The sequence below is a fragment of the Phocoena sinus genome, chromosome X, assembly GCF_008692025.1.
Source record: "Phocoena sinus isolate mPhoSin1 chromosome X, mPhoSin1.pri, whole genome shotgun sequence".
Classification (NCBI taxonomy): domain Eukaryota; kingdom Metazoa; phylum Chordata; class Mammalia; order Artiodactyla; family Phocoenidae; genus Phocoena; species Phocoena sinus.
In genome coordinates, this window is record NC_045784.1 from 111,535,334 (window position 1) to 111,563,249 (window position 27,916).

Sequence of the window (27,916 nt, forward strand, 5' to 3'; positions counted from 1 at the left end):
AATTCAAATGCTCTTCTTCTGTGCTCACACAAGGCTCCAAGGATATAACTCAGTTTTAGCTTTATCACATGGTAAGATATTTTCACTGTCTCCTTCCGACTATATGATATATATGATACAGTATTATTAGCTATAGTCACTACGTTGTTAATCTTATAACTGGGAGTCTGTACCCTTTGAGCAATATCTCCTTGTTTCCCCCACTCCCAACCCCTGGTAACCACCACTCTATTCTCAATTTCTCTGAATTTTTCCTTTTTAGGTTCCACATATAAGGAACTCTCATTCATTAAGTATGAGAATGAAAAATGATACAGCCTCTTTTGAAGACATTTGGCAGTTTCTTACAAAACTAAACAAAATCTCACCATATGACCCAGCAATCATGCTCCTAGGTATTTACTCAACTTATTTGAAAAGCTATGTCCACACAAAACCCTGCAGGAGTGGTAATCCATATTATGATCCCATATAATTCACCCTGCAAAAATCATATGGATCTTGGCAGATGAGGATAAACTAACATAAACTTAACACAAAATAGCCCCTAGTAGTGCTTCTGTACTAGATATGGTGTTCTTACTGTAATGGATCATTAATATATCCTCTGGTATTTGGTATGTGACTTTGATATAGCTAAAGGATTTGTTTGAATATTCATCAGAAAGAAGGATGAGAAGTTATTCACATTCACCTGGATAGATAGTGGCCTATATTAATGGTCTTCATGCAGGTCTATTTTAACTCTCCTGCTCTTTGTCAGAATATTCCCAAAAGAATTTGATAGTCTGGAAATTCTGTAGGATCTCATGCTAGTCCACTATATTGATAATATCAATTTACTTGGCTCTGATAAAGAGGAAGTAGCAAATATTTTGGATTCATAAACTCCAGAGGGTGGTAGATAAATCTCATAAGGACACAGGGACTTGTCATTTTGGTGAATTTTTAAAGGATCAAGTTATCTGGACCACGCAGGCATGCCTCTTCCTTGAAAAGGACATGTTATTGTACCTTGTATCTCTTACTACTGAGAAGGTACCACAGTGCTTGGTAGGTCTGTTTGGATTTTGGAGACTACATATACTGTAATTGGGAATACTGGCCTGACCCATCTATGAGATGACTTTGACATGTTAAGTGGGACTAAAAGCAAGAAAAGGCATTGAGGAAGGTCTGGCTATAGTACAAGTGGCACTGTCTCTTGGGATAAACCTTCTGGCAGATTCCATGGTGCTAGAGATATTTGTGGTAGATGAAGATGCCATATAGAGTCTCTGGTGAACCTGAACAGTAAAGGTGAAGCACAAACCCCTAGGGTTCTGAAGTAAGTCCACCCTGTCTACCACAGAGAAATATATACCATTTAGAAAGAAACTGCATATTTGCTATTTGGTTCTGGTAGAGAATGAATGAGTGTCTGTCCATGGGACATGAATCGACTATGCAACCAGAACTTCCCTCGTGAACCGGGTTCTGTCAGACCCATAAGATTGGGCCGTCACAGCAGCAATCCATGGTATGATAGAAGTAGTGTATTTGGAATTAGATCTGAGTATGTCCAGAGGGAATGAGTAAGTTACTTGAACCAGTGCCCCAGTCCCTGTTGTTGCAATAAGGCCTCTCTTTCAGCTCACATCTGTGGCCTCATAAGGCCTTCTCTATGACTGGTTGACAGAGGAGGAAAAAGCCTGAGTCTGGTTCCTGTGTTGATGTGAACAAATAATGAATGACAGCTGCACTACAGGCCCAGTCTGAGGCAACTCTGAAATACAGTAGTAAGGAAAAATGCTTCAAGTTGCAGAGCTGATCAATCATCCACTTTGGGTGGAGACATAAATAAGCATATATATGGACTTCTGGGCAGTGGTGAATAGTTTGACTGGTTGGTCAAGTTGTTGGGAGAAGCAAGTTTGGAAGGTCAAGGCAAAAGGAGAGGCATGTGGATGGACCTAAAGGCGTGCACACAGTGCGAGGATCTTTATGTCTCACAGTAAGGCTCATGAGAGAACATCTACTGAAAAAGAAGCATTAAACAAGTCAACAGAATGACTTTCTCAGTAGATGTCAGCCAGCCTCTGTTTTTGGAATACCAGCACTTGCACAATGCACCTATGAATGGAGTAATCATGATATCAGAGATAGAAACTACATATTGGACCAACAACATGGGCTCTCTCTTACCAAGACTTATTAGCTACTACCACTTGGTATCTTGAGTATCTTTCTGATCTTTCAGTACCAGAGGCCAATGCTAAAACTTCAATATGGTACTTGCCCTTGAAGAGACAAACCAGACATTTAGTGGCAAGTTGATTCCATCCTGCCCTGTAGATTTAATTTTATCCTGAGTAAGGACTTACCTTTCTTGCCTGCAGTGCATCAGACAACTCTACTGTTTGAGTTCTCAGAGAAAGTCTGATTTTCCAACATGAGGTCCTGCATATTACTACTTTGCATTAACGAATTCACTTCATGGCAAAGGAGGAATGACAATGGGTGTGTCACTATGCAATCCACTGGTTCTATCATATGTCACGTTACCCAGAAGCTGCCAGCCTAAAAGAGTACTAGCATAGTCTCTTGAAGGCTCAGATAAGGCAACATCTTAGATATGATGCCTATGATTTGGAGATTCTGTCCTTTAATGAAGCAGTCTATGTCTTGAACGAATCCTCATTATATGGTGCTCCATCTCCAACAGGTAGACTACATAGATATGGGGGAAATGGGTGGAAGAAGGAGTGGCCCCACTCACCATCATTTCCAATGACCCACTTGAAAACTTTAAGTTCTGTGGTTCTAGGTGGCCTGGTTTCTAGAAGGTGGCTACATCTACCAGGGGACACTGTAAGATTCCTAATAAACTTAAAGCTATGGCTGCCACCTGGTGATTTGGGGTTTCTCATGTCAATAGAACAGCAGGTGAAGGAAGGGATTAACATACTGGAAAAGCTAACTTGACCATCATGAGTAGGTAGAGTTGTTATCCCTATATCCATTTGTTAACTGTGAATGGACAATGGACCTGGAAAGAAGGGGCTGGAGACCAGGGAGGCCAGTTATGTTTCTTCCATGTCCAGCCTTCCAGAGATCTTGAGCTCCTCAGGACTGATTCTACCTCCACAGCAATGAGTTTAGAATATGGCAGGAAACGAGGTCATCCTCAAGGTGACCTCCAGAAGCTATCTCCAGAAAGCACCACCGTGAAACATTCCCAACCATTATAAGGCCTGCAGAGTGGCTTCACTATTAGGGAAGGAAATGTGTTCATTAACTATGGGCCAAGAGGGAATATGGCAATTAGGCTCTGAATGTCACGAAATAGTGCTATAGGTAGAAGCAGAGAGCTTGCCCAAAAGCCAAACTGAAGAAATTGTTCAGTGCTGACTGAAATGGCCACTTCTGTGGCTTGTGAGAATTTGACTTCATCAGCCAGCAGAGGAATCAGCTTGATGCATCAGAGATTTTTCAAGGCTCTATTGGGAAACTGGATTCTTTTTTTTTTTTAACATCTTTATTGGAGTATGATTGCTTTACAATGGTGTGTTAGTTTTTCTTTATATAACAAAGTGAATCAGCTATACATATACATATATCCCCATATCTCCTCTCTCTTGCATGTCCCTCCCACCCTCCCTAACCCACCTGGACTTGAGGACACAGGGAGGGGGAAGGGTAAGCTGGGACGAAGTGAGAGAGTGGCATGGACTTATATATACTACCAAATGTAAAATAGATAGCTAGTGGGAGACAGCCACATAGCACAGGGAGATCAGCTCGGTGCTTTGGGAAACTGGATTCTTATTTTGGAATTCTCCTTTTTCTGTATCCTATTACTTGGCACCAAGTATTCCTCACTTTGTTCCATATTTGTTCAACGTTCCTTATATGCTGAGTGCCTACAGTGTGCCAGGCCCTGTGTGGTTCAAGTAGTGGTGAGATTGGGGGAGTGAGATTGGGGGGCCAGGATAAGATACAAGGTTGTGTTAGCCATGGCACCTTTCCTTGAGGAGCTTGAGATCCAGTAAGGCAGACAGAACTTTGATCAAAAACAGTGTAAAATTGCTAGAGTAGAAGTCTAAGCACAGCACCGTGGGACTCCAAAGGAATAAGAAGCTGTTTAGCTGCCTGGAGATCAGGGAAGTCTTCACAAAGGAGAGGATACTTGAGCAGAGGCTTGATTAATAAATAGAAGCTTAAGGTTGAGAAGAGGAGAAAGGTCATTCTTGGCAGAGAGAACTGAGTGTGCCAAGATACCAAAATAAAAAATATGGCTGTATTTTGTGGGTAAGCGAGCCTTTGTGGGAATCTGATCCATTACAAAGTTGTGCAGGCTTGTTCTCTGCCTAAGAGTGCCTGGCCCAAGAGGTCACATAGGTGCCGATCCCCAGCTTACATTCTGCTTGTCAACTCAGACATTCTAGAAAGAAGCGGCTTCTTCCTAGAGAAAGGGGTTTTATTCTATAAGTTTTTATTATCAGTGGACCCAGTCTCTCCATTATTTTCCTTCTGTCTTAAAGCTTCATCTCAGAGTACGATGGTGAATGACCACCCCCCCCGAAGATATTCTCAGACTCAAATCAGATGTCAGTGGCAGGATTTTCTTGTGAATCCTTGCCAAGACCTAGGGTTGATTGCCCTTGCTTTTTTCTTGAAACCCTGACACATTCTGGGGAAGGACAATCTGGAGATGTTCTCTTTGGGAGGCCCCCTGTGGCTTTGGAGAGCAGGGTGCCCAGGAAGTGCAGAGTGACTCAAGGGAGCCAAGGAAAGGGCAGGGAGAGAGGCAGTTGGTGGCCAACACACATAAAAAATACTGCCACCCATGGTCCATAAATACATTTCATACTCAGTTAAACTCAACCAGTTACACCTGCTTCCTCCTACCCCCAAATACACACACACACACGCACACCCTTTAAGGGAAAAAAAGGAAAATGAGGCAAAACTAGAAGCTGATGACCTATCTCACAGTATCTAGAGCAGCGGCGTCCGGGGCCGGGGGCCGAGGCTGCGGAGCTCGTGGAGGCAAGGCCGAGGACAAGGAGTGTCTCCCCGTCACCAAGCTGGGCCTCCTGGTCAAGGACATGAAGATCAAGTCCCTGGAGGAGATCTGTCTCTCTTCTCTGCCCATCAAGGAATCTGAGATCATTGACTTTTTCTTGGGGGCATCCCTCAAGGATGAAGTTTTGAAGACCATGCCTGTGCAAAAGCAGACCCGTGCTGGCCAGCGGACCAGGTTCAAGGCATTTGTTGCCATCAGGGATTACAACGGACATGTTGGTTGAAGTGCTCTAAGGAGGTAGCCACTGCCATCCGTGGGGCCATCATTCTGGCCAAGCTCTCTCTCCATTGCCCCCGTGCGACGAGGCTACTGGGGGAACAAGATCTGCAAGCCCCATACCGTCCCTTGCAAGGTGACTGGCCTCTGTGGCTCTGTGCTGGTGCGCCTCTTCCCTGCCCCCAGGGGCCCTGGCATCGTGCCCAAGAAGCTACTGATGATGGCTGGCATTGACTGCTGCTACACCTCTGCGGGGGGCTGCACTGCCACGCTGGGTAACTTCACCAAGGCCAATTTGGATGTCATTTCCAAGACCTACAGTTATCTCACTCCTGATCTCTGGCAAGAGACTGTGTTCACCAAGTCTCTGTATCAGGAATTCACTGACCATCTTGAAAAGACCCACACCAGAGTTTCCGTGCAGAGGACTCAGGCTCCTGCTGTAGCCACCACATCGTTTTCTATAGGAAAAATAAAGTGAATGAAGCTAGTTTAAAAAAACAAAACAAAACAAAACAACTTTCCTTCTTTCCCTCACCCACTCTACCACTTTCCTTGGACTGTTACCAAGTTTGCTCTGGCAGTATTGGGGCTGGCTGCCAGCCTCTCATGCCTACTGGAGCCACTGTCCCCCTCTGCCCCAGAGGTCACAACTTGTTATTGGTCTCTCACCACCAGTGCCCTCGACTTGGAGGCCAGATGACTTTGTGTCTCCTTACTTCTTTGTAAAGAGTCCCCAGTACTCTATATCCCAACTTCTGTGACTGTGATCAGTTCAGTTATCAACATGAAATCTGTTTCCTCATCTCTAAAACAGTAATAATGTAATAATAATAATATCTATCTCAGAGGGTTGTTTGTGAGAATTAATTGAGATTTTTCTGGGTAAAACACCCAACACAGTGCCTAGCACATAGTAAAAGCTCACTAAATCTTATTGACTAGCATCTATTTCACACAGATGCACTTCAGTCACACAGGAAGTAGACTGAGTAGGGACTTGAACTAAATTTTTATGACTTGGTCCAATGTATAAGTTCATGGGTATTTCCACTTATCCTAGAAGGGAACTTTGAATTTCTTTTCAACTTACTTTCTGAGTATCTACTATGTGTAAGGTGCTTGGGCTTGGCACTGGAGATAACGAGATGAATAAGACATTATTCCTGTCATTGAGTTCATTTTCTCATAGGGGGGGAATGGTGGCTAAGTGAACAATTACAGTACAAGGAGATAATGTTGTTATCAGTTGATGCAAAACTTTGTGGAAGCACAGTTGAGAGAAAATTGGTGTAAAGTGAGGATAAAGGGAAAAATTCCAGCATGAGATGTCACCTCAGGTGAGTCTTGTCAGATGAGTGAGAGTGGTCTTATGAAGGGGAGAGGTATGAGTGTGTAGCTGGTGGGAGTTGTGAACAGGACCCAAGTCCAGGCTAAGGGACTGGAACAAGTAGGATCTTAGTGGGGGAGAGTATTTAAGGACTGAAGCATGAGGAATGAAGCAGGACATGAAGTTAGAGAGTTAAGTAGAGGCCAGGTCATGAGAATTCTTAGACACCAGGTTATGGAACTTTTTCCTGAGAGTAATGGGGAGAAATAATTGGTTGCAAATAGGAGAATGACATAAATATTATATTTAGATATGACATTTAAAAAGACTCAGGTGGGTAAACCAGATAAGAGATTATTGTAGTAGTACAGGTTAGAGATGATGTTGGCTTACACTAAGGTAGTAGTAGTAGAAACAGAAAGTATATATCTGATAGGAGATATTTTTAGAAGCTAGAATGGACAGGACAGGACTTACTGATGGATTGGATATAAGGGGTGAGGAAAAGAGAGAAATCCAGGGTTATAATAAGGATTTTGGCTTAAGCAATTGGGTAAATGTGGTGGCATTCAGTAAGATTGGGAACATAGAAATTTTCCCCTATCTTCTCCTTTTGCACCTGAGGAAACAGAGTCCTTCAGAGAGGAAGTCGTGTGAGGTTGCACAAAAAGTTAGGGACAAATGGCGGAACCTGGACTCATTTTTTATTTAGTTTTTGCTCAGTACTTTTCTGCTGCACCAAAAAGTTCCTGTGCTCAGCAGTCTTTGTACATTGGTAAGAGATAAATGAATCAAATTAGCATCAAAAGCCCAACATCAAAGCAGGGAGGGTAAATGGTTGGGTCATAAATCTACAGTTTTGTTAACATGACACATTAAAGAGAATTTATTCACTAGGCATTGATTTTTTTCTTTTAGCATTGGACTTGAAATGAATGATTTCATATAAAGCAAAACACACTACCCTTGGTATTTAATGAGAGAAGAATCACAGCCTAGTCGAGAAGAGAAGTGGTTCCTGACCATGAAGAAAGAAAGGCCTGGGTGATGAGGGAGAGATAGTTTTTATTCTCTAAGGAGTTTCAGTCCTCAGAAACCTCTAAGTCTGGTAAAGGAAATATTCATTCATCCAATATGTATCTGTTGGGGACTTATATTCTAGGAACTATTCTAGGCACAGTGGAATATGGGTCCCCAATAAAAATATATTGGATGAATGAATATTTAGTTGGGGAAATAGACAACAAAGAATACATTTAATATGTAAATAAAATATATAGTATGTTTTACTATATATTAATAAGTGCTAAGGAAAAATATAAAACAGGTGTTATGAACAAAACTGTGTCCCCTCCAAATTCATATATTGAAGTCCCAACCGCCAGTGCCTCAGAATGTGACTGTATTTGTAGATAAGAACTTCAAAGAGTTTTAAATTAAACTGGGGTCTTTAGGGTGGGCCCTAATCCATTGTGACTGATGTCCTTATAAGAAGAGGAAATTTGGACACAGACATGTACAAAGGGAAGACCTTGTAAAAAATACAGGGAGAAGACAGCCATATATAAGCCAAAGAGAGAGGCTTCAGAAGAAATAAACCCTGCTTACTCCCAGACTTGTAGACTCCACAAGTGTGAGAAAATAAGTTTCTGTTCTTTAACCCACCCAGTCTGTGGTACTTTGTCATGGTACCTCTAGAAGACTGCAGGGATATATACATACAGCAGGGGAAGGGGATAGGGAGTGCTGGAGTGGGACTAGGTTTTCAATTTCACCTAGAGAAGTAGGTGACATTTGAACAAAAAATCTAGAGGAAGTGAAGGAGCATCACACAGAGATATCTGGGGAAGAATGTTCCAGGCAGAGGAGACAGCTAGTGTAAAGACCTTGAAGTGGGGGTGTGCCTGGTGAGTTTGAGGAACAACAGGAGAAGCCAGGATGGCTAAAGTAGAGTGAGTAAAGTCAGAGAGTTAGTAGGTGGTGGATCAGATCATGTAGGGCCTTTTAGGTTATTGTATGGAATTTTATTCTGAGTGAAAATCAGATCTCTTGCCACTGTGGAAGACAGTTTGTTGGTTTCTTAAGAAGTTAAAGATAGAATTACCATATGACCCAGAACTTTTATGTATATACCCAAAAGAATTGAAAACAGAGATGCAAATAGATACTTGTATATGAATATTCATAGCAGCCTTATTCATAATAGCCATAAAAGGAAACAACCCAATGTCCAACAACAGATGACTGGATAAACAAAATATGGTATAGCCATACAATGGAATATTGCTCAGCCATAGAGAGGAATGAGGTATGGGTACATGCTACAACATGGATGAACCTTGAAAGCATCATGATAGGTGAAAGAAGCCATACACAAAAGGCCACATATTGTATGGTTCCATTTATATGAAATGTTTAAAATAGGCAAATCCATAGCCACAGAAGACAGATTAGTGGTTGCCAGGGGCTGGTTAGAGGACAGAATGGGGATTGACTATTTAATGGATATGGGGTTTCCTGTAGGGGTGATAAAATTCTACAACTAGATAGTGGTAATGATTGCACGACACTGTGAATGCACTAAAAATCACTAATGGTAAGTTGTATGTTATGTGTATTTCATCACAATAAAAAATACTTAGATCCAAAGAAGTATTTTGAATAAAGTGGCATGATCTGACTTACATTTTTAAAAGATCATTCTGGCTTCTCTGTTGAGAAGGGAAGTGTAGGTGGGTGGCAAGAATAGAAGCAAGGAGATCAATTAGAGGCTCTTTAGTAATCAAATCAGGAGATTAGACAGGTGGATAGGAGTCTGGAGCTTAGGGGAGAGGTCTTGGGAAGGAGATACTAATTTGGAAGTCTTCAGCATATAGATGATATTTAAAGCCATGAGACTGGTTGGGATCACCAAGAGATGGTTCTCCCATTTCATATAGACTGTAGTCCCTTACATGGTGGAACTTTAATTCCGATAGAGGAGACACAGTTTCTTTACAGTAAGAGGACTTCAACTTTTAACAGGAGATGATCTTCACCCTGGGGAAGCTTGTCTGTTGGGAGAAAGTGTTGTTACCCTGATGTATCCCCAGTGTGATGGAGAAGCAATGGTCTCCTTACTCTAAAGATCTCCCAATATGACTAGGGAGACATTGTCCACTCACTCTAAGTAGCCCCCAGCCTTAGAAAAAAGCATTGCTCCACACCAGGGAGTTTCCCCCAGTCTAATGGGGAAGGCATGGACCCCACTCTGGACTCCCTAGTCCTTATGCCTGTAGCTCGGAGGAAGAGGCAGAGCAGCAGCAACAACTCACAGAACTAAAGTTAACAATGAAGAGATCCATGCATGTCACAGCCCAAAGCTGTATACCAGTTAATGTCCATGTCTGGGAAGAGCAATTAGAGCTCATTAATTGAGTTGCTGGTAACACTGCCATTCTCAAGGCTAATTATCTTTAATTGGAGTTGTCTACTTTGATAATAAGCATTCAGCCTCCTTCCATTCAGTTTAACAATGTTCCAGGCACTATCCTAGACACTTCAGGGAATACACTTTAAGGAGCTCAGTGTTTTGTCACGGGACCATCCTGGTACATAGATAACTCCAACCTAAGGCAGAAACTGATGAGTATGGTAGAGAGTCATATACTAGGGTTAGATCAGTACAAAGATACTTAAGGGGAGGGGAGCATTTGATGGAGCTTTTCAGAGGAAGCAACGTTTGAACTGGAACTTAGGAGAATGAGTAAAATTTCCACAGGCATTCCAGGCAGATACAGCATAAGCAAGTGATTGGGGGTTGAAGAATACAGAGTATATATAGTTACTAATAAAAATATTAATTTATTTATCTCATTTATTCATTAATTTAGCAAATATTCACTGAGTACTTGTTATGTTCTAGGAACCCTCCTCAGTGCTTTGGATACTGTAGTGAGCAAAATAAATCCCCTGTCCTCATGGAGCTTTCATTCTAGACGGCTGGGATAGATCATAAACAAATAAGCGAATAAGTATGTAATTTGTTAGGTAATAAGTGTTTCAAAGAAAAAAGCAGAATAAAGGGGTAGAGAGTGATGGGGGAGAAGTTGTGCTATTTTATACAGGGTGGTCAGGGAAGTCATGTCTGCTAAGATGTCATTTGAGTAAAGACCTAGATGACATGAAGAATTTATTAAATATATATCTAGTGTAAGAACATTTCCAATGCAGAAAATAGCAAGACTCTGCGGCAAGAGTATGCTTGCTATATCCTGGGATCAGCAAGGCCTGAGCAACAGAAAGAACAAAGTTATCATTTACCTAGAAGAGGAAGCCTAGGATAAGGAATAGGCTTGGGATTTATGGAAGATCTGGAGTTTGGTTTAGGGCATTTTAAGTTTAAGATGTTTATTAGCTAGCCAAGTGTAGGTGTCCAACAGGAAGTTGGATATATTAATCTGTAGTTTAGGGGATACGTGCTTCTGAAGCTAAAAGTTGGGAAATTGATGGCACATAGATGATATTAAACATGATGTGACTGGATGATATCACAAGGGAGGAACTGTAGATGGAGACATGGTCTATGGACTGAGCTCTGAGTTGCTCCAGTGTTAAGCATTTGGATTGATGAGGAAGAACCAATAAAAGAGACTTGAAAGAAATGGTGAGTGGTGGTTTTTGTAAAAGTGAAGGCAAGAAGTAATGAAGCTTTGAATTACAGTTCTGGCAGCCGGGATGTATAAATAGGTCAGAGTTTAGCAAAGCATCATAGGAGTAAAATCATCAGTATTGGGCATGGGTGTGAGGGTGGACACACAGAGAGAAGGGCACAGAAAGCTTCCTGGGCATGATTCTGGCTCAGACAACTTGGTAGACTGTGGTGTCCTTGACTAATACAGGGGCTATTGTCAGGGAAGGGGAGAACTGGTTTGAACAGAGGGAAGTAGAAGGAAGAGTCAGGGAAATGTTAAGTTCAATTTGAGACAGTTGAGTTTGAAATTCTTGTAAGGCATTCAAGAGGAAATGTCAGATTGGCAGTTGGAAATGCCAAGACCTAGAACCATATAAACGCTGACATTGTTTCTTCAGTCACTAATCACTATGTGTCTATCACTCAGTCTCATAATGTGGTGTCCACTGATGGGTGAGGGTTGGAGAGAAAAGATATTTAGTAAGGAGGAGATTCAAATTTCTGAATCTACTCTGTCAGTAACTCTGGGACCTTGGGCTAGTTATATCATCTCTCTAAGCCTAGGATTCCTCATTCGTAAATGGGAGACAGTGTTAATACTTCATTGGTTTTCTTTTTGAGGATTAAATGAGTAATTGCATAGAAAAAATCTTGAGAGAAGTAAGTGCTTACAGAATTTTGATTGAGTGAGGCTACGAATGGATTAGTTTGAGCACTTCCCAGGAGCACAAAGGAACTCCAGATGGGGAGCTACAAACCAGGCAGGGCATGCCTGGGGCGCGAATGAGGAGTAGGAATAAAAAGGACCTTTCTGGAACTTCCTGGAAGCTCCCTAGAGATCCTAGAAATTTAGGTGGTGACCTTCAAGAAGGGCTGCCGGGAGGTCCCATCTCACTTGCATGCTTAGTCTGTCTTGCACATAGAGAGCATGAAACCAGCTGGAACCCCTCTCTTGTGGTATAGGGAATAAGTCCTCTGTGCCAATTTCCCCAGAAAGGGAGCTGTCTCTGGGGACTAGATGGAGATTAGATGGGAATAGGGACCAGGAACTCAGGGTTTGTAGGCAGAGCAACACTGAAGTGGGTTAGTGGTGACTGGGCAGGGGCAGATAGAGATAAAGAGGGAAAAGGTAAAAAGTTTTATGAAATCACAGCAATACTACATGAAATCAAGAGAAAGACAAACAGACAGCCAGACTGACTGACAGAGGCTGGAAGTGGAATGAGAAGGTAATTTCCACTACAGTAGTGCCTGTCAAAACCTAGCAGAGGGCCTGACCCTCAGTAGGTAGGTAGGTAGTGAGTATTTGTTGAATGAATGAATGCATGAATGGGGCAGGGAGCAAGTTGGGAGGAGAGAAAGACAGGGACAAAGAATTGTATGAGTGGTAGAAGAGTGATTTTGTAACTGAAATCAATTCAACATTTATTGATCTCCTATTGCCTGCCAAGTACTGAGAAAATTAGAGCCTGGAGGCATTGCGCTGAGTCACGAATAGCTCTGAGCTCTAGTAGGCTGGCAGCTGTGTTAGAGAGCAGCATTGGAAAGTGGGCACTGTTATCAATTGTTGACATTCTGGATATTCCCCAGAATATCCTTACACTGCCTCCTTCTGGTGTGCTTAGTGTCCCTGCCCTTCTATAAGTCAAACTTTAGGAAACCCAACAAGCATCTTTTAATATGTTATTACCATACAAAACTGGGAAGAAACCTCAATTGGAATGTCAGGCACTAGAACCCTGGAACAAAGGTATCATCATTCCTATTTCAGAGATGAAAAAACTGAGGCTCATAAGTTGAATGGCTTGCTCAAGATCACACGGTAGCAAAGCCAGTGTTCAAACAGAGTTCTCTTTGCTGTTCAGTGCTCTGTCCTCTCTCTCCCGGCTGCCTTCATAAATTCTGCATACACGTAACCCCCATACCACCTTCCAAAGACTGGATAAATGAAAATGCAGACATCTGAAGGCAGCACATGTTGAACAGAGGCATATGCTGCACGGAAGAGTCTTGACTTTACATCAGGGACTCACATAAGAAGACTCTCAGTGCAATTCAATTATTATCTCATTATTAACTCATTCACTGAATCCCTCATGTATTCAACTATGGTTCAAACATAGCTTGATCTCATACTATGTGCCCAAAAGAGTTGTGAGTGTAAATAGAAGCAAGTCGGAAATGATGAGTACCTGGAGAACATTTCACTCCACTGGGTGATGGGGAAACCAAGGATAACAATGATAATAGCTAACATTTAATGAGTACTTACATTGTTCCAACTACTTCTCATGGCTTAACTTCTTTTATCCCCAAAATAACCCTATGAGGTGTAGGTACCACTATTTCCCTCGTTTCATGACTAATAAATGGAGGCTCAGAGAGATCACACAACTTGCTTAAGGTCACACAGCTGTGTGGCAGAACTGGGATTTGAATCCAGAAAATCTGACTCCAGAGTCCCCAGTGACAGTTCCTGGCTGGAATAAGTGCTAAATTCTCCATCCTCTTCTTTCACTCATTCTCACATTCCTTCCCCTCCTGTCAAAGAGAATCCCACTCCCCTTCCTGTATCATTCTCTTTACCATCCCCATGATTTTGTTTCTTCTGTTACCTTTGCCAGGGATGCTCTCCACATTGCTTTATCTTGCCCCATAAAAACTCTCCTTTACTGAAAATGGCAGTTCAGATGTTGCCAACTCCACCATGAAGCTTAACGTGAACCCCCCTAAGAAATGTGAAGTGAGCTCTTCCTCATTCTCTTCAGGATGCCATGATTTTGATTTAGATGTTTTGTAGCACTTACTATGTCCTGCTTATATTTTTGTTCTTATATTGTTGTTACTGTAATTTATCTTTACTCCTCATTGCAGTTTCATGAAGAGCTAGGACCAAGTCTGGAACCCTCAAAATGTTTGGCATGGTGCTTAGGGGTTGTAGGTGTCTGTTTGCATGGAAGTAAGTTATCTGATGCTTGGTTCCCCAGACATACGTGAGCCTCATGCAGTAAGTCTCAGTTCATGAATATAAGTTACTTCTACCTACCTACCTTATAAAGGCATTCTTCACATCCTTGCTTTAGGCTACAGATAATGGTGTGGAACATGGTTGTGATGATGCAATAAAAGATAGCGATGAACTTGTTTTCACCTTGGAATGCCGGTGAATGACATTTAGGTACATAGAGGTGACTGTGCCATAGAAGATGGCCACCAGAGCCAAATGGGAACAGCTGGGAATGACTTTGGGATGGAAAGGTGCATAGTGGAGGGCAAGTCAGGAGGGTCCATAGGAGATGAGGATGAACCTAAAGGGCCAAATCAGGCTCATGTACTGCCACCCAGCAGCAGCAGTTCACTGAGGCTAGTAGTGTAAGAGAATTTCAGATTTAGCACAGCCTGGATCTTACAGGTAAAGGAGGTACAGCAGAGTGGTGACATAGTGGACATGAGGATTCCACTGCAAGTGTTTACTCTTATCCAGTAGCTGGCCACCAGACCCATGGAGACCCTCTCTAAAGAAGTGGGTAACACAGAACATTACAGATAGCCCAGATTTAGGCCATGGCAGCCAAGTGGAAGCAGGGAGGAGGTAGTTTGTTACCTGGAGAAAGTAGTGGGCCAGGAAGAGAGTCAGGGTAGAAGGCAGGCCATTGGCCGGTATGTGTGGGCTGCTGCTATTGCAGTAGCAGATGTCCAGGAAAGAGAGATTGCTGAGGAAAAGATACATAATACGGGATGGCGCAGTTGGTTAAGCCAGATGAGGAGGATGAGGAGGACATTGCCAACCAGAGAGATAAGATAGACTGACAGGGGCTTCCCTGGTGGCACAGTGGTTGAGAGTCCGCCTGCCGATGCAGGGGACGCGGGTTCGTGCCCTGGTCCGGGAGGATCCCGCGTGCCGTGGAGCGGCTGAGCCCACTCCATGAGCCATGGCCGCTGAGCCTGCGTGTCCGTCCGGAGCCTGTGCTCCGCAGTGGGAGAGGCCACAGCAGTGAGAGGCCTGCGTATCGCAAAAAAAAAAAAAAGAAAAAAAAATGATAGACTGACAGTATGATGCTGAAGAAGAGTACTTGTACTTGTGGATAATTGGGTAGCGTCAGGAACAGTCATCACTGTAGAATTTTCTGTCCATTGTCTTCCCCAATGTTGGCTTTAGGGGGGAAATGATTATAGAATCATTTGGGTGCTGTCTGGACTGATGATCCCTTAGACCCTGACCATTTTACCGAGTCCATGAAAATGGTCACAGATTGAGTACCCTGAACACAAACTAAGTCCCTAACTGAGAGAGTTGTATCCAGTTAGGATTTGAAATACTTTTGCTCACATATTGCCAAGGTTTCTTCTCTAACCTTGTCCTCCCCTTGCAGATTTGGATACTACCGAAGGAATTCTGAGGGGGTGTGTTTCCTTCTACAACTTCTTTCTCCAAGGCCATCAAAGTGTGCAAGAAGGGAGCAGTTCCTTGGTGAAATGAATGCATGAATGAATTAATGCGGAGACCTCTGAATTTTTTTAGGCCTTGTCTGGGGTCAGATGAATTTTGAGTACAGTCCATTATTATGAAAATTTTATTCCCCTTCCAAAGCCCACCTATCCTCATGTTGCTATTTTTTGTTTGGTAATTTCTACCTTCTTTTAGGAAACTTAAGATTTCTAAGGAAGCCACTGTGGAGGTGGGGAAAATGAAAAGAGGAGGATGAAAATATCAACAAACCAAACTGGCCAGCTCAATCAATTTGATTCAGATAGTTGCATCAAGTAATTGACAGTTACATTTGATTATTTAGGGTTGTATGGCCATGGAGACAGAACATTTTATTTTCAGCTATTCATTGTTGTGTAACACATAGTCAAGGACTCAAAAGGGAATGTTTCAAATTAAGTCATACTTAAGGCTAAGTTTGTAGTCACCCAAGTAACTACTTGATTCAATGATAAAAATGTCATTGAACCAGTTGTAGTGGTGGAGTATGGGCAGAACTGAAGACCTTGGCTTTCAACCTGTTCTTGAGTGGTGTGGCTGGAACAATTACAATTGACTTGTATCCTGCTTGAAGCCAGCAGGATAGGTGAAAAACTAGATTTATAAAACAAATGCATACCAAGTCTTTTCTATTTTTTTCATTTTGAATCATTGTTCTCCTTTTATTTTGTTTTTTAAATTTATTTTCATTTATTGAAGTACAGTTGACTTACAATATTATATTTGTTTCAGGTTTACAGCATAGTGATTTGATATTTTTATAGATTTTTATAGATTACACACCATACAAAGTTATTATAAAATATTGACTATGTTTCCTGTGCCGCACATTACATTCCTGTGACTTACTTATTTTATAACTGGTAGTTTCTACCTCTTAATCCCCTTCATCTGTTTCACCCCTCCCCGCAATCCTCTTCTCTCTGGTAACCATTAGTTTGTTCTCTGTATCTCTGTATCTGTAAGTCTGTTTCTGCTTTGTTATATTTGCTAAGTTGTTCTGTCGTTCTGGGTTTTTTTTTAATTTCACATATAAATGAAAACAGAGTATTTGTCTTCATCTGACATAATTCACTAAGGAGGGTATTTCACATAAATACAAGATTTCATTCTTTTTATGACTTTTTCATTCTTTTTATGACTGGGTACATTTCCATTATATATAGGTACCACATCTTTTTTACTCATTCATCTGTTGGATATTTAGGTTGTTTCCATGCCTTGGCTATTGTGAATAGTGCTGCTATGAATATTGGGGTGTGTGTGGTTTTTTTTTTTTTGTGGTACGCGGGCCTCTCACTGTTGTGGCCTCTCCTCTTGCAGAGCACAGGCTCTGGACGCGCAGGCTCAGTGGCCATGGCTCAAGGGCGCAGCCGCTCCAAGGCATGTGGGATCTTCCCGGACCGGGGCACGAACCCGTATTCCCTGTATCGGCAGGCGGACTCTCAACCACTGCGCCAACAGAGAAGCCCGGGGTGTGTGTATGTTTTTGAATTATAGTTTTGTCCAAATATATGCCCAGGAGTGGGATTGCTAAACCATATGACAACTCTATTTTTAGGTTGCTTTTTTTTTTCTGCCATGCTGCTCAGTGGGATCTTAGTTCCCTGACCAGGGGTCCAACTCGGGTCCCCTGCAGTGGAAGCACAGAGTCCTAACTACTGGACCATCAGGGAACTCCCTATTTTTAGTCTTTTGGAGGAACTTCCACACTCTTTTCCATAGTGACTGTACTAATTTACATTCCCACCAACAGTGTTCTAGAGTTTCCTTTTCTCCACATCCTCGCCACTACTTCTTATTTCTTGTATTTTTAACCATAGCCATTCTGATAGGTGTGAGGTAATATCTCACTGTGGTTTCGATTTGCATTTACATATTAGTGATGTTGAGCATCTTGTGTTGCGAGCATCTTGTGTTGTATGTCGTCTTTGGAAAAATGCCTATTCAGGTTCTCTGTCCATTTTTAATAGGATTTTTTTTGATATTTAGTTATATGAGTTCTTTGCATATTTGGGGTGTTAACCCCTTATCGAACATATAATTTGCAAATATCTTCTCCCATTCAGTAGGTTGCTTTTTAATTTTGTTGATGGTTTCCTTCAGTGTGCAAAAAGCTTATTAGTTTAGGTCCCATTTGTTTAGTTTTGCTTTTGTTGCTCCTTGCCTGAGAAGACAGATTCAAAAGAAAATTGCCAAGAAAGATGTCAGGGAATGTACTGCCTATGTTTTCTTCCAGAAGTTTTATGGTTTCAGGTCTTACATTTGTCTTTAATCCATTTTGAATATATTTTTCTATATGATGTGAGAAAATGTTCTAGTTTCATTATTTTACATGTAGTTATCCAGTTTTCCTAACACTATGTATTAAAGAGACTTTGCCCCATTGTATATTCTTGCTTCCTTTGTCATAGATTAATTGACCATATGTGCATGGGCTTATTTCTGGGCTCTCTACTCTGTACCATTGATCTATGTGTCTGTTTTTGTGCCAGTACCACACAGTCTTTTTTTTTTAACATCTTTATTGGAGTATAATTGCTTTACAGTGGTGTGTTAGTTTCTGCTTTATAACAAAGTGAACAGCTATACATATACATATATCCCCATATCTCCTCCCTCTTGCATCTCCCTCTCACCCTCCCTATCCCACCCCTCTAGGTGGTCACAAAGCACTGAGCTGATCTCCCTGTGCTATGCGGTTGCTTCCCACTAGCTATCTATTTTACATTTGGTAGTATGTATAAGTCCATGCCACTCTCTCACTTCGTCCCAGCTTACCCTTCCCCCTCCCCATGTCCTTAAGTCCATTCTCTACGTCTGTGTCTGTGCTTTAGAAGTCCTGTGTAAGAAATCTTTGCCTAACCCAGGTCAATTTGAATTTCTCTAGAAGTGTTTTGGTTTCACATTTAGAATAGTGATACATTTGGAGTTAGTTTTAAAATATGGGTTAAAGTTCATTTTTATGCTTATGGTGATCCAATTGTTCCAGCATTATTTGTTGAAAATACTATCATTTCTCCATTGAATACCTTGTTACCTTTGTTGAAAATCAATTGATCATAAGTATTTTGGATCTTTTTCTATACTCTTTCCTATTTTGTTCCATTGATCTATATGTTTACCCTTTTGCCAATACCACACTTTCTTGATTACTGTGGCTTCACAGTAAGTTTTGAAAGCAAGTAGTGTATATGGTTATACTTAAAAAAGGGGCCCTTGTCTTTTATGAAATATTATAAAATATATGATGGCTGTGATCTGCTTCAAGATAGCTGGTGAGACAATTGGATAGAGGTGTAGAGGAAACAAAACAGCTGAGTTGGTCATTGTTGAAGCTAAGTGATGTGTAGATGGAGGCACATTCTCTCCACTTTGGTATGTGATTAAATTTTCCATAAAAAAAAGAAAGCAACTAGTGTAAATCTTTCAATGCTGTTCTTTTTCGAAATAGTTTTGGCTATTCTAGTCAATTTGGCCCAACATAAAATAGGACCCTTAAGGATTAAAACTCATTATACAAGACCTATTTAGAGAAAGGGTGATTATTCTCACTTCTTTTCCATTTAGCAGCCAAATTTGGCGTGTTCTTAATTTGGAAAGAGTGAGCAGTACTTCTTGATGGATTACCTCAACCTTACAGGGGCCACCCATTAAGGCCCCTGTATTACTTTCATATTGCTGCTGTAACAAATTACCACAAACTTAGTGGCTTAAAACAACACAGCTTTGGAAATATGATGGCCAACAGGCACATGAAAAGATGCTCAACATCGCTAATCATCAGAAAAATACAAATCAAAACCACAATGAGATATCACCTTACATCTGTCAGAATGGCTATCATCAAAAAGTGTACAAAGAACAGACGTTGGCAAAGATGTGGAGGAAAGGGGACCCTAGTGCACTGTTGGTAGGAATGTAAATTGGTGAAGCCATTATGGATAACATTATGGAGGTTCCTCAAAAAACTAAAAATAGAACTACCATATGATCCAGCAATTCCACTACTAGTTGTATACCTGAAGAAAATTAAAACACTAATTAAAAAAATACATGCACCTCAAGTCCATTTTCTACATCTGTGTCTTTACTCCAATAAAGATGTTAAAATAATACATGCACCTCAATATTCATAACAGCATTATTTACAAAAGCCAACATATGAAAGCAACCTAAGTGTATACCAACAGAAGAATTGATGAAGAAGATGTGGTATGTATATATACACACACACACACACACACACACACACACACACACACACACACACACACATACTGGAGTATTACTCAGCCATAGAAAAGAATGAAATTCTGCCATTTGCAGCAACATGGTTGATGGCCCTAGAGGGTATTATGCTTAGTGCAATATGTCATACAGAGAGAGACACATACTCTATGTTATCATTAACATGTAGAATCTAAAATAATAAAACAAATATAACAAAACAGAAACAGGCTCACAGATACAGAGAACAAATTAGTGGTTGCCGACAGGGAGAGGGAAGGGGGAGGGAAAGATAAGGCTAGACAATTAAGAGATAAGAACTACTATGTATAAAGTAAATAAATAACAAGGATATATTGTACAGTATAGGGAAATATAGCCACTATTTCACAACTATAAATGGAGTATGACCTTTAAAACTTGTGAATCTCTATGTTGTACACTTGAAACTTGTATTGTACAACTGTACTTCAATTAAAAAAAGTTTAATAAATAACTTTTAAAAATGGACAAAGGACCTGAATAGACATTTTTTCAAAGAAGGCAAACGACCAACAGGTACATGAAAAGTTGCTCAACATCGCTAATTAATCATCAGGGAAAACGTAAATCAAAACCACCATGAAATATCACTTCATACCTTTTAGGATGGAGAATTTCAAAAAGACAGGAGATAAGTGCTGGTAAGGGAGTAGTGAAAAGGGAATGCCTTTACACTGTTGATGGGAATGTGAATTGGTACAATCATTACGGAAAAAAGTGCTGAGGTTTCTCAAAAAATTAAAAATAGAACAATCATATGATCCAGCAATCCCACTTCCAGGTATACATCCAAAGGAAACAGAATCAATATAATGAAGATATGTCTGCACTCTCATGTTTGTTGTGGCATCATTCATGATAGCCAAGATATGGAAACAACCTAAGTATCCACTGATGGATAAATGAATAAAGAAAATGTGATACACACACACACACACACACACGCATGCACACACACAATGGAATATCATTTAGCCATAAAAAGGAGAAATTATGCCATTTGCAACAACATGGATGAACCTAAAGAACATTATGCTAAGTGAAATAAACCAGAAAGACAAATATTGCATGATCTCACTTATATGTGGAATCTAAAATGTATAACTTATAGAACCAGAGAGTAGGATGGTGGTTATCAGGCACCAGGAGGTGGGGGAAATGGGGAGATGTTAGTCAAAGGTTACAAACTTTCAGTTATATGATTAATAAGTTCTGGGGAACTAATGTACAGCATAGTTATTAACATTGTATTGTAAATTTGTAACTTGCCAAGAGAGTGACCTTAGATGTTCTGACCACAAAACAAAAACAAAAACAAAAAAAATAACAACAGGGCTTCCCTGGTGGCACAGTGGTTGAGAATCCGCCTGCCAATGCAGGGGACACGGGTTCGAGCCCTGGTCTGGGAGGATCCCACATGCCACGGAGCAACTGGGCCCGTGAGCCACAACTACTGAGCCTGCGCGTCTGGAGCCTGTGCTCTGCAACGAGAGGCCGCGACAGTGAGAGGCCTGCGCACCGCGATGAAGAGTGGCCCCCGCTCGCCGCAACTAGAGAAAGCCCTCGCACAGAAACGAAGACCCAACACAGCCTAAATAAATAAATAAATAAAAATTAAAAAAAAAAAAAAACAACAGAAAAAACTGTGAGGTGATAAATGTGTTAACTAACTTGATTGTGGTAATAATTTCACAATGTATGTTTATATTAAATCATAACATTCTACGTCTTTTAAAAAATCATGTTGTTCAATCGAAGTGCATAAAATTTTTATTTCTCAATCATACTTCAATAAACCTGTGGGGAAATGAATTAATTTATGCCTACATTATTTGATGATTATAAAACATTATACACTTGCTTTGTAATCATCATCATCACTCTCTATCCTTGTTGACTTCCTCTGATCTCTCTAGTGTAGAATGTTCAGCTAAATATAATGTTAGTTCAATAGGAATTTATGAGCCAAACACTGCACTAGGCTCTGGGAAAATGAGGACTAACAAGATGGTCTCTGCCTCCAAGGTAATCAGAGGATTATAACGCAATAGACTAAAGTCAGAATAGAGGCACCTGCAGAGAATACTCTAGGAATATAGGACTAAGGCTTCCAACTCAGACAGAAGTGGGGGAAGTGACAGCTGGGCTGAGTCTTAGAGGTTGCATAAAAATTATCCAAACAGAGAAAGGTAGGGGGCATTTGAAGCAAGGATGAAAACTTGCAAAGTCATGAAGCAAGGATGAAAACTTGCAAAGTCATGAAGTTTAGTTGGGATAAATGTAAGCTATTTTGAATTCAAAAAGCCGCTGTTGCATCAAAGGACACAATCAACAGAGTGAAATGTAACCCACGGAATGGAAGAAAATATTTGCAAATTGTGTATCTGATAAGGGGTCACTATCTAGAATATATAAACAATTCTTACAGCTAACAACTCTATTAAAAATGGGCAAAGGGCTTGAATAGACATTTCTCCAAAGAAGATATACAAATGGCCAATAAGCACTTAAGAGGATGTGTGACATCGCTAATCATCAAGAAAAAGTAAATCAAAACCACAGTGAGATATCACCTCATACCTGTCAGGAAATAACAAGCACTGGTGAGGATGTGGAGAAATTAGAACCCTTGTGCACTGTTGGTGAGAATGTAAGATGGTGCAGCTGCTGTGGAAAACAGTATGGAGGTCCCTCAAAAAATTTGAAAGAGAATTATCATATAATCCAGCAATCCTACTTCTGGGTAGATAACCAAAAGTATTCAAATCAGTATCTCAAAGAGATACACCCACGTTTGTACACCCATGCTCATAGCAGCATTATGCACAATATCCTAAAGGTAGAAGCAACTCAAATGTCCATCAACAAATGAATAGATAAACAAAATATGGTATATACATACAATGGAATATTATTCAGCCTTGAAAAAGAAGGAAATCCTACATTTCCCATGCTATAACATGAATGAAACTTGAGGACATTTTGCTAAGTGAAATAAGCTAGTCATAAAAAGACAAATATTGTACGATTTCACTTATGTGAGGTACCCAGAGTAGTCAAATTCATAGAGATAGACAATGGAATGATGGTTGCCAGGGGTTGGGGGAAGAAGGGAATGAGGAGTGGTTGTTTAATGGGTATATAGTTTCAGTTTTTCAAGATGAAAAGAGTTCTGGAGTTCGTTGCACAATAATGTGAATGTACTTAACACTAGTGAACTGTATACTTAAAAATTATTAAAATGATAAATCTTAAAAAGATAAGGCAAATTAGTGAATTTAACAAAGCAGAAACAGTCATAGATATAGAGAACAAACTAGTGGTTACCAGTGGGGAAGGGGAAGGGGAGAGGAGCAAGATAGGGGTATGGGATTAAGAGATACAAACTATTATGTATAAAATACATAAGCAAAAATGTTATATTGTACAGCACAGGGAATAGAATCATTATCTTATAATAACTTTATATGGAGTATAATCTATAAAAATATTGAATCACTGTGTTGCACACCTGAAACTAATATAATATTGTAAATCAACTATACTTCAATTAAATATAAGTAAACAAACAAACAAGTAAAACAACCCAACTTTATTATGTTATAGCTCTGTAGGTCAGAAATTTGACTCAGGTCTCTCTGGGCTGAAATGAAGGTGTTAGCAGGCTTATTTTACTTTCTGGAGGCTCAAGGGGGTGGAATTTGTTATTTTTGGTTTTTTGTTTTGGCCGCACCACGCAGCATGTGGGATTTTAGTTCCCTGACCACTGATTGAACCCGTGCCCCCTGCAGTGGAAGCATGGAGTCTTAACCACTGGACCACCAGGGAAGTCCTTGGAATTTGTTTTCTTGCCTTTTTCAGCTTTTAGAGGCTGCCCACATTACTTGGATTATGAGTCCTTTCCATCTTCAAAGATAACAATGGCCAGTTGAGTCTTTCTCCTGTCGAATCATTCTGACACTGACTCTTCTGCTTCCTTCTTCTATTTTTAAAGATCCTTGTGTTTCCATTTGGGCCTACTGGCTAATACAGAATAATCTCCCTATTTTAAGGTCACCTGATTAGGAACTTAAACTCCATCTGAAACTTCAGTTCTCCTTTGCCATATAACATAATATATTCACAGGTTCTGAGGCTTAGGACATGGACATCTTTTGAGGGCCATTATTCTGCCTGCAATCACGATGCATTTTCCTTTGTATATAGTGCTGGATTTAATTTACTGATATTTTGTTAAGACTTTCTGCATCTGTGTACCTGAGGGATATTTGTCTGTACTTTTCTTTACTTGTGATGCCTTTGTTCAGCTTTGATATCAGAGTAATGATGCTGTAATAATATGTGTTAGACAGTGTTTCTTGTACTTTCTGGAAGAGTTTGTTTATAATTTATGTTGTTGTTTCTGCTTGTTTGATGATTCTATGAATTGAATTTCTATAGTAGATATAGGACTGTTTACGTTGTTTATTTTTCTTGAGTGAACAATGGTAGTATCTTTCAAAGTATTTGTCCATTTCATCTAACTGATCATATTTATTGGCAAAAAATTGTTCAGAATAGTGCTTTATTATGCTTTTAAGTTCTGTAAGATCAGTAGTAATGTCCCTCCTTCCTTTGTAACATTGGTAATTTATGTCTTTTTTTCTTCTTCTTGATCCATCTGTCTTGAGGTTTATTAATTTTATTGTTCTTGTCTCAGAGCCAGGCTTTGGTTTTTTTTGTTGCTTTTTTTGTTGCTTTTTTGTTGCTTTTCTGCTGTTTACTTTGACATTGACTTGTGTTCTCTATATTTCCTTCTCCTTTTGGCTTTGGGATTAATTTGTTCTTTTTCCTAGTTTCTTAATTTGGAAGTTTAGATTATTGTTTCAAAAGCTTTTGTCTGTTCTGATATAATCCTTTACTGCTATAAATTGCCCTCTAAGGGGAAGAGATATGGGGATATATGTATATGTATATCTGATTCACTTTGTTATAAAGCAGGAAGTAACACACCATTGTAAAGCAATTATACTCCAATAAAGATGTTAAAAAAATTCCCTCTAAGCATGTTTTATTTCTGTCTCACATATTTTGATATGCTGTATTTTCATTTTCATTAAATTCAAAATATTTCATGATTTCCTTTGGACTTCTTCTTTGACCTATGGAGTTCTTAGTGTGGTGTTGTTCAATTTCAAAATAATTCGATATTTTCCAGAATATTGATTTCTAGTTTAATTATGTTGGTCAGAAAATATATAACCAATTATTTTAATTATTGTGTTTCTTTTATGCACCAGAAAATAAAGCATTTTTGTGAATGCATCATGTGCACCTGAAACCAATGCATATTCTTCTGTTGTTGAGTGGAGTGCTCTATAACAGTCAGGTCAAGTTTGTTGATAATATTATAAAGACCTTCTATATCCTTATTTACTTACTGCCTACTTGTTCTATTGTTAAATGAGAGAGAAGTGTTGAAGTATCCAACCGTAATAGTGTATTTATCTTCTTCTCCTTTCAGTTCTGACAATTTTTGCTTCATGTATTTTGAAATTCCGTTGATAAGTACGCACACATTTAGGGTTATGTTGTTGTCTTGATGAACTGAATTCCTTATCATTATGTAATGTCCCCCTTTATCTTTGGTAGAAATATTACTTGTTCTGAAGAATTCTTGGTCTGATATTCATTTATATAGCCATTCCAGCTTTCTTTTGGTTAAGGCTTTCATGGTATATCTTATTTTCCTTTTCATCTACAAATTATTTTATAATTCTATGTAAGAAGCATATAATTGGGTCTTGCTTTTGTAGCCAATATGATAATATCTACCTTTTCTGTGGGTGTTCAGACCATTTACATTTAATGGAATTGTTGATATGGTTACATTTACATCTGTATCTTGCTAGTTGTTTTTTGTTCATCTCATCTCTTTTTTATGAATTTTTCCTCTTGTTTTAATAGGTTGAATAATATTTGTGATGCCATTTTATTTCCTCTTCACTTAGTTACGATCTTTTCAAAATTTTATTATTGGTTTCACTATGATTTATAATATATATCTTTAATTAGAGTCCAACTTCAAGTAATATAATACAACTCACATGTAGTATAAGAACCTTATACCGAATGTTACCCATTACTCTGTCATATCTATTGTGCTACTGTTGCCGTGCATTTTACTTATACATATGTTATAAACTCAAAAATATGTTACTATTTTTTTCTTGAAATTGCCTATTTAATTTTAAAGAAACTAAAATACTCACAGAATGCCTTTTATATTTGCTTTTATTTTTATCATTCCTGTCACTCTTCATTTCTTTCTATAGATCCAAGTTTCCATCTGGTGTCTTATTCCTTCTGCCTATATAATTTCTCTTAACATTTCCTGTAGCACATGTTTATTAGAAGTAAATTCTCTCATCTTTTGTTTGTCCAAGAAAGTCTTTATTTTCTCTTCATTATTGAAAAATATTTTCAATAAGTATAGACTTCTAGTTTTGACATATATTTCTGTCAATACTTTAAATATGTCACCCAATTATCTTCTGGCTGGCATAGTTTCTTATGAAAAGTCTACCATGATTTTATTTGCTCCTCTGAATATACTACATCTTTTTACCATCAGTATTTTTGTTTTGTAATTGGTTTTAAGAAGTTTGACTGTGATATATATTGAAGTGTATACTTATATTTGTCCACATCTGAGTTTCTTGGATATGTGGTTTATAGTCTTTCATTATTTTTGGAAAATTCCCAGTCATTATGTTTTCAAATGATTCTTATCTACCATTTTTTTTCTGCCTTCTTTTCTGAAGTTCACTTTACTTGTATGTTAGTCAATTACATGTTGACCCACAACTTTTTTTTTCATTTTTTTAAAAAGATTTTTTTGATGTGGATCACTTTTAAAGTGTTCATCGAACTTGCCACAATATTGCTTCTGTTTTATGTTTTGGCTTTTTGGCTGTGAGGCATGTGGGATCTCAGCTCCCCAACCAGGGATCGAACCCACACCCCATGCATTGGAAGGCAAAGTCTCAACCACTGGACCGCCAGGAAAGTCCCATTTTTTTTTCACTTTTTTCTCTCTTTACCTTATAGTTTGGATAGCTTATGCTGACCTATCCTCAAGTTCACTAATCTTTTCTTTGGCTGTATTCAACTGTTAATGAGCCCATCAAAGTCATTCTTCAGCTATGTAAACTCATTACTGTATTATTTTGTTACTGTGTTTTTAAAAACAATTTATAGTATTTCTATTTTATTCATTCATATAGTTTCCATTACAGTGCCAAAATTCCCCATCTGTTCATACATATACATCCATGTTTTTTACTAGGTCATTTGTCATATTAATTATAGTTATTTTAAAGTCTCTTTCTAATCATTCCAATAGCTGCAACATCTCTGAATCAGGTTTAGTTTGTTACTTAATTTCTTGAAAACAGATTATTTTTTCTTGCTTTTGCATTTCTCTCATTTTTTCCCCTGTATTATAGCTTAATTTTAAAATGTTTATTGGAGTATAGCTGATTTACAATGTTGTATTATTTCAGGTGTACAGCAAAGTGAATCAGTTATACATATATATGTATCCACTTTATTTAATGCCAGACATTGTGTTTAGAAGAATAGTAAGAACTATGGTAAATAGTTATTCCTGGATATGACCCTGCCTCTTCTTGTATAAGGCCATTTAATAGTGAAACTGAGTCAATTCACTCTGTAGTTGAGCAGGCTTTGTGACTTGTGCTATCATTATCATCAGTGCACTACTGGCTTTAAATTCCTGTAGTGGTAAACTGCTAATATCACATACTTAGAGTGTGAATTTTGTTGCCAGAGGGTTTTTCTCAGTTTTTCTTCCCCCTCAGCTTTCAG

General features: G+C 39.4%; 1 pseudogene; it reads left to right on the forward strand.

Annotated features, from left to right (window-relative positions):
- The first annotated feature begins 5,004 nt into the window (after nucleotides 1-5,004).
- Nucleotides 5,005-5,765, forward strand: LOC116747185 (annotated as a pseudogene).
- Nucleotides 5,766-27,916: the final 22,151 nt, after the last annotated feature.